A 12456-nucleotide genomic window follows, 5' to 3' on the forward strand; every position below is an offset into this window, starting at 1 on the left:
TTCTGCAAATCCTCTTATTTGCCCCTTTTGCTAGGTTCGTATCGCTAAACTGTTGAATAAATAACTCCAATATTGAATAATGGAAAAATGGCCTTTATTAAAATGCTTCACAATAACACTCAAACTGTGCAACGAATAGCTTAATAACCAAACTGATAGCTCAAATGAAACTCCACTAATCAAAATAATACCGGTATTGCTCGCTAGATATCTTCTTAGTCGTAACTGCTGATCAACTCAAATCAAACTGAATTACTTCTTGCTCGCTGGCGCCGCTTTTATAGTTTACGCTGCATACTTCTAGGCTCTTCGATTTCCAGAAGTTACTAGTTGTTTCGGCTACAAAATCGCCAGCCACAACTACGTGCACAAATTATTGCTCTCTCTTGTGACAACTCAGATAAGATATATGCATGTATTTGTGCATTGCCGCTCAGATGTTCGTATACGTACATATGTGTAGACGCAATTATTTATTCGTTTATGTAGATACATAATGATGAATTATTGATGTGCATTCACGTCACTGGTTAGCATCGCTTAGAGACGATAGCATCGCTCAGTGCTGCTAACATTCGTTACACTGCCCTCCACCTAAGTCTGATCGTCCCGATCAGACAAATCTCTCGATCTAAACGCCGCTAGCATCTCCAAATGAACCACCTTTCTATTTCGTGGTTTCCCAATGGTTTGTATGCGGTAGATGGAATTACTGATCTTCTTCACAACCTTGTACGGGCCTTCCCAAATGCACCGAATTTTGGCTGGAACACCTTTCCGCCGGAGAGGGTTGTTTAACAGTACCAAATCTCCCTCCAAGAACCCTTCCGAATTATTGTTCTCATTGTACCTGCGTTTGATCTTACTACTCATTATCCTTAGTCGTTTCCTCACACTCTGTTGTTTGACCAATGAACTACTTCGCAGAGCTTGCGCTTGACGGATTGGCTTGACAGTATCGTTCCGCCGTTTCCCAACAGAAGTGCGCGATGGCTTGAAACCACCCTTGCATGCTTCCTGCAAAATTCTTGCAGTCGTTTTAGTGCGTCCATTAGGGTTTGTCAATGCCGGTGTTTTTGTCGCAGGTACTTTTGATTTCGCTTTGTTTGGCCCATTCGTTTCATCAACCTTTACCTTTGACTTTCGTGGCCTTTGTCGACTTTTCTCCACCAGTACTCGATTACTGCTGAAACCTTTTTCCAAACTGAAGTTAATTGGCACATCCTGGTTCTTATAAAGCATCACCCTTTTCTGCATATCGATCTTGATGTCATGGTCAACCAAGAAGTCCACTCCCAATATGACTTCATCAACGATCTCCGCCACAACGAATTTGTGTAAAACCATGACCTTCCCAATCAGTACTTCACATATCACTTCTCCCTGGACTTGGTTATACTCGCCTGTGACCGTACGCAACCTTGCTCCAGGTAACGGTTTAACTCTCCTGTTGACTAATTCAGATCGAATCAAGGAATGAGATGCGCCCGTATCTACAGTCAGTACACGCTCCTCGCCATCGACATTGCCTCTGACGGTAAGACTGCTCGATTTTCTACCAATTTGCAACACAGATATCATAGGACATTCAATAGCCGGGGCAAGTTTTCGTTCTTTACATTCGACACGCTCTTGCTCATCTCCTCCAGCTTTGCGTTTACGCCCACCCACATTGTTGGAACTATTAAGGCCAAGATCGCAATGACGTGCAATGTGACCGGACTTCCCGCATTTGAAGCATTTGATAACTTTTTCACTCCGCTTTTGCGATCCTTTCAGCGCCTCCAATATTGCGTCTACCCACTCTGGCCTTTCTACTTCCACACGATGAGCTTTGTATGCTGGTTTACTCAATAATGACGCCGTTTCCTGAGTCAATGCATGGGATACCGTTTCAGAAAATGTTTGCTTTGGGTTCGCGTATGTGGCTCGCTTCGTTTCGACGTCCCGTATGCCATTTATAAAGCTTTGAATCTTCACTCTTTCCGTGTATTCCACGGGTGCGTCCGCATTTGCAAGATGAGCCAATCTTTCAATATCTGAAGCAAACTCCTGCAATGTTTCATTTGCTTTTTGGTAGCGGTTTTGCAACTCAATTTGGAATATCTGTTTCCTATGCTCGCTTCCATAACGTCGTTCTACAGCAGCCATCAATGCTTCATAATTGTTCCGCTCTCCTTCGGGAATCGTCTGTAGAATTTCCGCTGCTGGTCCCTTCAATGCCACGAATAGTGCAGCAACTTTATCTTCCGCATTCCAGTTGTTCACTGCTGCGGTCTTCTCAAACTGTAACTTAAAGACCTGGAAAGGAACAGAACCGTCAAAGGATGGTGTTTTTACCTTTGAATTACTTGCTGAAACTGCTGGACGATTTAATTGTAACTGCTCCATACGACCCTTCAAATCATCGACTTCTGCCTGAAATTGAGCGATTTTTGCATCCTGCGCTTCCAGCTTTGATGTTACCCTTGCTTCCTGTGCTTCTAACTGTGAAGACATTTGTGCCACCTGCAATGATAAGCGCTCCTCTTGTTCTTCCATCTTTGATGTTATGCGTGTCTCCTGCGATTCCAGTTGGGATGCCATATATGTCTTCTGTTCTTCTAGTTGAGATGCCAGTTGAGATTTTATATCTGTCTTTTGCGATTCCAGTTGAGAAGCCACTGTCGATGTTTGAGCAGATATTGCAGCCAAAATCATGTTCAAATCTGTGCTGGTAACCGTCTGCGATGTTTCGTTTTTCTCTTCAATTTTTGTTGTCTCCTCCCCATCAAGGTGAAAGATATACTCTTCCACATCAATTCCTTCTGCTTCCATTGCCTCTCGTAGCCGTGCCTGAAGTTCAAGTTTAACGCCGCTTGTATTCAATCCACGGGTCTCCAACTCCTTCTTTAGTTGCTGGATCTTTAATTCACCGAACTTTGCCATGTCCTTGTTGTCCTTTGTAATTTATTCAACAATCCCACTTCTGACACCAATTGTAACGAATTTTCTGCAAATCCTCTTATTTGCCCCTTTTGCTAGGTTCGTATCGCTAAACTGTTGAATAAATAACTCCAATATTGAATAATGGAAAAATGGCCTTTATTAAAATGCTTCACAATAACACTCAAACTGTGCAACGAATAGCTTAATAACCAAACTGATAGCTCAAATGAAACTCCACTAATCAAAATAATACTGGTATTGCTCGCTAGATATCTTCTTAGTCGTAACTGCTGATCAACTCAAATCAAACTTAATTACTTCTTACTCGCTGGCGCCGCTTTTATAGTTTACGCTGCATACTTCTAGGCTCTTCGATTTCCAGAAGTTACTAGTTGTTTCGGCTACAAAATCGCCAGCCACAACTACGTGCACAAATTATTGCTCTCTCTTGTGACAACTCAGATAAGATATATGCATGTATTTGTGCATTGCCGCTCAGATGTTCGTATACGTACATATGTGTAGACGCAATTATTTATTCGTTTATGTAGATACATAATGATGAATTATTGATGTGCATTCACGTCACTGGTTAGCATCGCTTAGAGACGATAGCATCGCTCAGTGCTGCTAACATTCGTTACAATATATATATTTTCGCAAATTTTAGCCCCATTTTAACAGCTAGAAGCTTCAAATTTCACCGAGTATTTACTTATATAGCATATATTGTTGTCTGAAAAAATCATAGAGATCGGTTGTATATATAGTATATATCTCATACAACCGATTTTTCAGATAAGAAACTTTTCGCAATTTCTACCCCATTTTAACAGCTAGAAGCTTCAAATTTCACCAACTGCTTACGTGTATAGCGTACATTGATGTCTGAAAAAATCATTGAGATCGGTGATATACATAGTATATATCTCATACAACCGATTGTTCAGATAAGAAACTTTGCGCAATTTCTGCCCCGTTTTAACAGTCAGAAGCTTCAAATTTCACAAAATGCTTTCGTATATAGCATATATTGTTGTCTGAAAAAATCATAGAGATCGGTGGTATATATATTATATACTTCATATAAACTGTCATATTGACCCCTTTTTTACGGCTAGAAGCTTCACGATTCATCAAATAATTACGTTTACGTCATATATTTTTGAAATACGTGATTCGTAGCCATAGTTTTTACATGCAGACCACAAAAAACGTGAAGCTTTGCACCCTCACACAGATTACCTACCTATTTTTTATTTTATATTTATCTTAAAAATCGTTTAGATATGTTCAAATTTCACCAAATGCTTACGTGTATAGCATATATTGTTGTCTGAGAAAATCATAGATACCGGTGGTATATATAGTATATATGCCATACAACCGATTGTTCAGATAAGAAACTTTGCGCAATTTCTTCCCCATTTTAACAGTTATAAGCTTCAAATTTCACCGATTGCTTACGTATATAGTATGTATTGTTGTGTCAAAAAATCATAGAGATCGGTGATATATATAATATATATATGATGGTATATATAGTATATATATAGTATATATATATTTTTTTTACGATTTCGGCCCCATTTTAACAGCTAGAAGCTTCAAATTTCACAAAATGCTTACGTATATAGCATATATTGTTGTCTGAAAAAATCATAGAGATCGGTCGTATATATATTATATACTTCATATAAACTGTCATTTTCACCCCTTTTTTACGGCTAGAATCTTCAAAATTCATCAAATTTCATCAAATAGTTACGTTTTCGTCATATATTTTTGAAATACGTGATTCGTAGTCATAGTTTTTACACGCAGACCACAAAAAACCTGAAACTTTGCATCCTCACACAAAGTACCTACCCGTTTTTTATTTTATATTTATCTTAAAAATCGTTAAGGTATGTAGATCTGTTCACTATATATTTCTTATCTTATACATCCGATTATTCGGAGATTACGAACGGGATAAGATTATTGTTCAGCCCCATTCATGAAAGGTATGGAGTCTTCGGCACAGCCGAAGACAGTCCCGTTCTTACTTGTTTTCTTTATCAATGAGTGGTGCTCATTCTTATGTAAGTATATAAATATGTCGCTTGATTTTTTTTCAATGAGAAGTTGTATGTAGAGGCTCTATTACTAAATGAGCACGGTAGGCAAAGCTACGGTAAACTCTTAGGATATGCAAGTGTGGTGCGAGTTATTTTTTTCGTGAGCACTGTACAGTATTTGCTTATATACATGGGTACAGTGGGCACTTATCTCACCATAGGTATCAAAATTTACGTTCTAACTTCTTTTTGGAATTTACGTCTTTGAACGGATATAAGTATGTGACATGAAAATTATGTAATTATGAAAATGATATATTTAGGTATTAACGCTTAATATGTATATTTCCTGAGTATTTATGTATTCTAATTTTAACTCAGTTTAAATGAAAATTCTAAAAATAATTTTTCGTCTTCTTATAACGAATTCAAACTGATATTTTTATATATAGGTTAAGTTAAATTTGCAAATTCTTTCCAGCATATACACACTATAATACTTAGTTTTGGTGTAGAAAATGAAAATATGAAATTTGCACTTACATGATTTTGACGTGGTATCACTCGGCTGGCCAGGCGATAAGATGCACGAAGTACGCTGCATGAATTTATGAAACGCTATATATGTATGTATATGGCAACAGAACTTCAAAATTTATACTTTTACAAAATATAATTATTTATGTAGGTATATACTTTTCTTCACCTATATATTTAAGTATTTAATAAACTTCTTTTTTTATTTTATCTTATTTTTTGTTTTATATAACTTTAATATTCGCAAAATTCTCAGTTTCGTTTACTGACATTCATAGTAGTACAATTTCTTCGTTCAAAAGCAGCCTTTAAATTTAAATATTACGTTTAAATATTTAGCCACTTTCCTTTAATGACTATATGTATGTATATCAGAGATATGGGTTTTTTTTTTCCTAAATTTCAAAAATAAATATGTATACAATGCCTATATACCATAGATATGGTTCTATTATTTTTTCTTTCTTTATAATTATGAACACGTTTCCATAAATGATCACCGCTTAACACTTCTAGAGGGGATGGCTCGGATCGGGAACATTACGGATGTTTCTGGCTTCCTTCTGATAGCCGGAAAGAATTTTGCTTGGGGAAACCCAAAACTAGAACCGTTTGAAAGTTTACACTAATGGTACATGTGCACCTGATGTCCTCCACGTGTAACAATTATTTTCATGCACAATAATTAAACTTTTTTTTTTATGACGAGAACAACTTTACACCAGCAGCATCCAAATCGGAAAAAACCAGAAAATTTTCTGATGCTTCACCTCAACCATCCCAACTCTCCGTTTTTTTCCTCTCTTATGAAAATGTAATTGTCATTGTACATTAATTACTAGTATTAGTATTGGATCTCACAACTTTTCACAGTGTCTTGTACGGTGTCTAAGTGAGCAGGTATATAAAAGTGGACCCGGGGTTATTCTATAATGTGTTTCTACGATATGGGTATCAAATTAAAGGTGTTAATGAGGGTTTTAAAAGGGAGTGGCCCTTAGACGCCTTTTCGAGATATAGCCATAAAGGTGGACTAGGGGTGACTAGAATGCGTTTGTACGATATGGGTATCAAATGAAAGGTGTTAATGATTATTTAAAACGTAGTGGGCCTTAGTTCTATAGGTGGACGCCTTTTCGAGATATAGCCATAAGGGTTGTCCAGGGGTGACTCTAGAATGGGTTTGTACGATATGGGTATCAAATGAAAGGTGTTATTGAGTATTTTAAAAGTAAGTGGGCCTTAGTTCTATAGGGGGACGCCTTTTCGAGATATCGTCATAAAGGTGGACCAGGGGTGACACTAGAAATCGTTTGTACGATATGGGTATCAAGTGAAAGGTGTTAATGATTATTTAAAAGGGGGTGGGCCTTAGTTCTATAGGTGGACGCCTTTTCGAGGTAACAATTATTTTCATGCACAATAATTAAACTTTTTTTTTATGACGAGAACAACTTTACACCAGCAGCATCCAAATCGGAAAAAACCAGAAAATTTTCTGATGCTTCACCTCAACCATCCCAACTCTCCGTTTTTTTCCTCTCTTATGAAAATGTAATTGTCATTGTACATTAATTACTAGTATTAGTATTGGATCTCACAACTTTTCACAGTGTCTTGTACGGTGTCTAAGTGAGCAGGTATATAAAAGTGGACCCGGGGTTATTCTATAATGTGTTTCTACGATATGGGTATCAAATTAAAGGTGCTAATGAGGGTTTAAAAGGGAGTGGCCCTTAGTTGTATATGCGAAAGCGTTTTCGAGATATCGACCAAAATGTGGACCAGGGTGACCCAGAACATCATCTGTCGGGTACCGCTAATTTATTTATATATGTAGTACCACGAACAGTATTCCTGCCAAGATTCCAAGGGCTTTTGATTGCGTCCTGCATAACTTTTTCATTTTCTTCTACTTAATATGGTAGGTGTCGCACCCATTTTACAAAGTTTTTTCTAAAGTTATATTTTGCGTCAATAAACCAATCCAATTACCATGTTCATCTCTTTTTTCATATTTGGTATAGATTTATCGCATTTTTTCATTTTTCGTGATTTTCGATATCGAAAAAGTGGGCGTGTCATAGTCGGATTTCGGGCATTTTTTATACCAAGATAAAGTGAGTTCGGATAAATACGTGAACTAAGTTTAGTAAAGATATGTCGATTTTTGCTCAAGTTATCGTGTTATCGGCCGAGCGGAAGGACAGACGGTCGACTGTGTATAAAAACTGGGCGTAGCTTAATCCGATTACGCCCATTTTCACAGAAAACAGCTATCGTCATAGAATCTATGCCCCTACCAAATTTCACAAGGATTGGTAAATTTTTGTTTGACTTATGGCATTATAAACATAAAGTATTCTAGACAAATTAAATGAAAAAGGGCGGAGCCACGCCCATTTTAAAAATTTCTTTTATTCTTGTATTTTGTTGCACCATATCATTACTGGAGTTGAATGTTGACATAATTTACTTATATACTGTAAAGATATTAATTTTTTTGTTGTTTTTTTTTTTTAAGGTGGGCGTGTTTGTCATCCGATTTTGCTAATTTAGGACACATACATATAGTAATAGGAGTAACTTTCCTGCCAAATTTCATCATTTGAAAATCCGCATTACTGCAGTCGAGAAGAGAGTTGGTGCCGTCGAGAACGCGTGCTCTGATGTTCTCTTGGTGCGAAATGAGTTGATTGCAGCTCAGGGCCACATTAATGCACTCGAAGCCAGCGCAGTCGCCACTGACTTAATAATTACTGGCGTCCCACATGCAGCAAGTGAGTGCTTACCTGAGCTATTTTCGAAGATCTGCTGAGTAACTGATAGCAAAGCACCACCATGGGCGATGCGTTCCTATTGCGAAACAGTGGGAATAATAATAAACAAAACAAGCCCAACACTTCCCCTCCCATTGTTATAAACTTGTTCTCTGCACCTGACCGCAATCAGTTGCTAAAATCGGTTGCTGTATTTGGTAAGTCTAAAAAGAAATCACTGACGCCCTCTGACATTGATTTGCCTGGCTATGGGACGGTAAATATTCATGAAAGTTTGCCTAGGAGATTGCGGGAGGTGATGAATCGAGCATCTGAGCTTAGGCGGCAAAAAAAGTTAGCGTCGGCGTTTTCCAATCGAGGCAGAGTATTTGTTCGGCTTAAGAGTGACGAAGAGCCCGAATTGGTTGGCAGCATCGCCGAGGTAGATGCTGTTGTTGGTACTTGAGCGCACTTACAATATGAAACATATACTTTTAGGAATGTTTATGTATATGTATATGTTAAACTTAAGTTCTGCCTTTAAATTTAATCTATGCTGTGAACTTTTCTCTTTATGCTCAATTCTTTTAACTCGTCTATTTTTTCGTTCTTATTTTGTTTCTAGCTTTAATTTCAGTCATACTCATTTTTTTTCTCTGCTCTTTTTCTCTTTGTGCTTTTTATTTTTTGCAGTCACATATATTTGCATCACTACTGCGGTTTTTATGTGTATACTACTTTTTGTAGTCGTTCCTTCACCTTTTAATGGACTTAGACCCCTGTATGAAATCTTCCTTCAGCATTAGTGATAGCAACAAGGCTTTAATGGATATCTTGTGTAAGCAATCTCATGGACTTAATGTAGTACACTTCAACGCCCGCAGTTTAAATAATGATAAGCTGGACTATGTTAGGGATGTATTTTTTGATTCTAATGTTGATCTTATTTGTGTCACGGAAACCTGACGTTTGTTACAGCATCCCTTACTATAGTCTGACATGTGTCGACAGAATAGGAATGAGGGGGGGGGGGGGGGGGGGGGGGAGGAGTTGCTATCTACTGTAAGTCCTACTTGAAAATTAGTGTCTTGGCAGAATCAAAAATAATGACACGGAGTTTATCATTGCCGAAATATCGGACAACGTGAAAAAAGTTTTGGTATCTTGCGTGTACAACCCCCATAGGTGTAATTTGTTAGATTCATATTTTGAGGAGTTATCCCAGTTTTTAATTTATTTTGAGCGTTTTGTAATTTGTGGGGACTTTAACGTAAATCTTTTGTGTAATGGTGCTTACACTATGAAACTACTTGATCATGTCGCGGCGCTGGTCTTACCGTTACTAACAATATTGTACCAACAAGATATTCACATAACTCAACTCAGAGCCTGCTGGACATCATTATAACGGCAAGCCCTGACCACATTTTAAAATTTCAACAAATTAGCTTCATCTTCGATCATGATCTTATTTTTTGCACACTAGATGTTACGTTTAATTGTTCAGCTGACACCGTTACTTCTGTTTATCGTGATTTTAATTCTCTAAATGTGGATGAGTTGTTTGTTGCTCCTTCATATGTCGATTGGGCCTCATGTTGGTTTCTTGCTACCGTGGATGAGAAGCTTGATTTTTTAAATAACACCCCCTGCAATCTATTTGATGTCCACGTACCGTTACGTGAAGTCCGATTTATAAAAAATTTTAGACCTTGGTACAATAACAAAGTCAGATCTGCTATTAAACTACGCAATAAGCTGCACACGAAGTGGAAAAAGATCAACACTGAAACTGCTTGGTCGCAGTATAAAATCGCTCGCAACCAGGCCACTTACATCACTAGGCAATCAAAGCAAATATACTGCCACCGAAAGTTAAATCCGGCACTACCATCTAAAGATTTATGGCGAAATTTAAACATCCATGGTAAACAGACGATTGAGTGTCAGATTAATCCTAATACTCTTAACGATTATTTTAGTAGTTCGGGTATTGTTCAGGACAGAGCTGAGTACCTAGAACACACATATTCCCCGGAGAGAGAATTTCAATTTAGCGCAGTAAGTGAAAAAGATGTTTTTGAATCCCTTATGAGAATGGCGGCCACCGTGGTGTGATGGTAGCGTGCTCCGCCTATCACACCGTATGCCCTGGGTTCAACTCCCGGGCAAAGCAACATCAAAATTTTAGAAATAAGATTTTTCAATTAGAAGAAATTTTTCTAAGCGGGGTCGCCCCTCGGCAGTGTCTGGCAAGCGCTCCGATTGTATTTCTGCCATGAAAAGCTCTCAGTGAAAACTCATCTGCATTGCAGATGCCGTTCGGAGTCGGCATAAAACATGTAGGTCCCGTCCGGCCAATTTGTAGGGAAAAATCAAGAGGAGCACGACGCAAATTGGAAGAGAAGCTCGGCCTTAGATCTCTTCGGAGGTTATCGCGCCTTACATTTATTTTTTTTTTTTTTTTATGAGAATCAAGTTCGATGCCATTGGGGAGGACGGAATATACTTGAAGTTTGTGAAGATTGTACTGCCTTTCGTGCTAGGAACCCTTACACACATAATCAATTATTGCTTTACAACTTCGGGTTTCCCATTGGAATGGAAAAAGGCTGTGATTGTTCCTGTCGCCAAAAAAAATGCAGCCACAACACCTTCTGATTACAGGCCAATCAGCGTTATCCCAGCATTCGCTAAAGTGTGTGAGTCCTTGATGGCAGCTCAAATTTCATCACACGTTCAAGAACATAATCTGCTCAATCCACTGCAATCTGGTTTTCGTCCTAAGCACAGTTGTTCTACAGCTATGTTGAAAATACTGGACGACATAAGAATTAATTTTGATAAAGATGACCTAACTCTTTTTTGCCTCCTGGATTTTTCAAAGGCATTTAACTTAGTTGGTCATAGACTTCTTTGTGAAAAGCTCAAATGTTTTATTGGGTTTTCAGTTACATCAGTTAGCCTTATGGCCAGCTACCTTTCCGAAAGGACTTAGAAAGTTGTATGCAAAGGCTCTGCATCTAGATCATGTATTGTCTCTTCTGGTGTGCCGCAAGGCTCTGTCCCTGGTACTCATTTGTTTACTCTTTTTATCAATGATGTGTTCGCTAGGTGTCAGTATGTTAATGCACATGCTTATGCTGATGACTATTTATCTAGTCGTGTTGGTCTTGTTGATGATTTGTGTTTATTTATCTAGTCGTTTTGGTCTTGTTGATGATTTGAGTTACAAAATAAATAGCGACTTGTCTGCTATTGCGAAATGGGCTTGTGAAAACCGTCTGTGCTTGAATGCCAAAAAGTCATATGTTCTGCCTATAAGCCATAGTGTTGTGCATACTGAAGATTTTACAAAACTGTTCGTTGGTGAAAACGTGCTTGTATTTACTAGCAAAATAAAAAATCTGGGCTTTGTGATTAACTCAAAATTAAAGTGTCGACCATGTAAATAAAGTTGTGAGTAATGTTTATTCTGTTTTACGTAGATTGAGAATTTCTGATTCGTTTACTCCCCTAGAGACTAGGAAAAAACTAGCTATGCCTTCCACACATAACGTACTCAGAGCTCGTTTACAGTCAACTTGACTCTTCTTCGTCCTATAAAATTGATGTTACTTTTAACAACGTCACACGTTATGTTTACGGCGTACAAAAATATGATCATATATCTCCATGGAAGCGCAAAGTTCTCGGGTGCAGTATTTTTGAGTATATAGCAGCGCGAAATTGTATATACATTTACAAACTCATTGAATTTCAAACACCAAAGTATCTTTTTGAGAAACTTAAATTTTCCAAGTTTGATAGACATCGCAAATTGATCATTCCCAGATATTTCTACTTGTGCTCTTCGAGGCTATTCTTTATCCATGCTGTAAGGCTCTGGAATTCTATCCCAAATTCTCTTAAGGGCGTGTTTTGTAGGAACAACTACAGAAAGGTGATTCATGACTACTTCAGTTCAGTGAGCTTAATGTGATTGTGATAAAACTTAATACTCTTCCTTGTATTTCCACCTTTCTTTCTTTCTTTTACCAACAAAACTTTCTATTCGTTAAATTTATAATTATTGTTAGTATTTGTCTTATAAGAATTTAGGCTTAATTGTTAATTATTTTGCAATGTATAATCGTTGATGTGCTATAAAAGAATCTGTCTTACATTCACAA

The 12456-nt window shown here is 37.8% G+C and overlaps 1 protein-coding gene across 1 annotated transcript in view; it reads right to left on the reverse strand.

The window, feature by feature from the left end:
* Positions 1-12456, reverse strand: part of LOC137234942 (nuclear factor 1 X-type-like) — a 2160399-nt gene that overhangs the window by 300907 nt on the left and 1847036 nt on the right. The gene's annotated exons all lie outside the window — the stretch shown is intronic.

This window comes from Eurosta solidaginis, chromosome X (genome assembly GCF_040869045.1).
Source record: "Eurosta solidaginis isolate ZX-2024a chromosome X, ASM4086904v1, whole genome shotgun sequence".
NCBI lineage: Eukaryota > Metazoa > Arthropoda > Insecta > Diptera > Tephritidae > Eurosta > Eurosta solidaginis.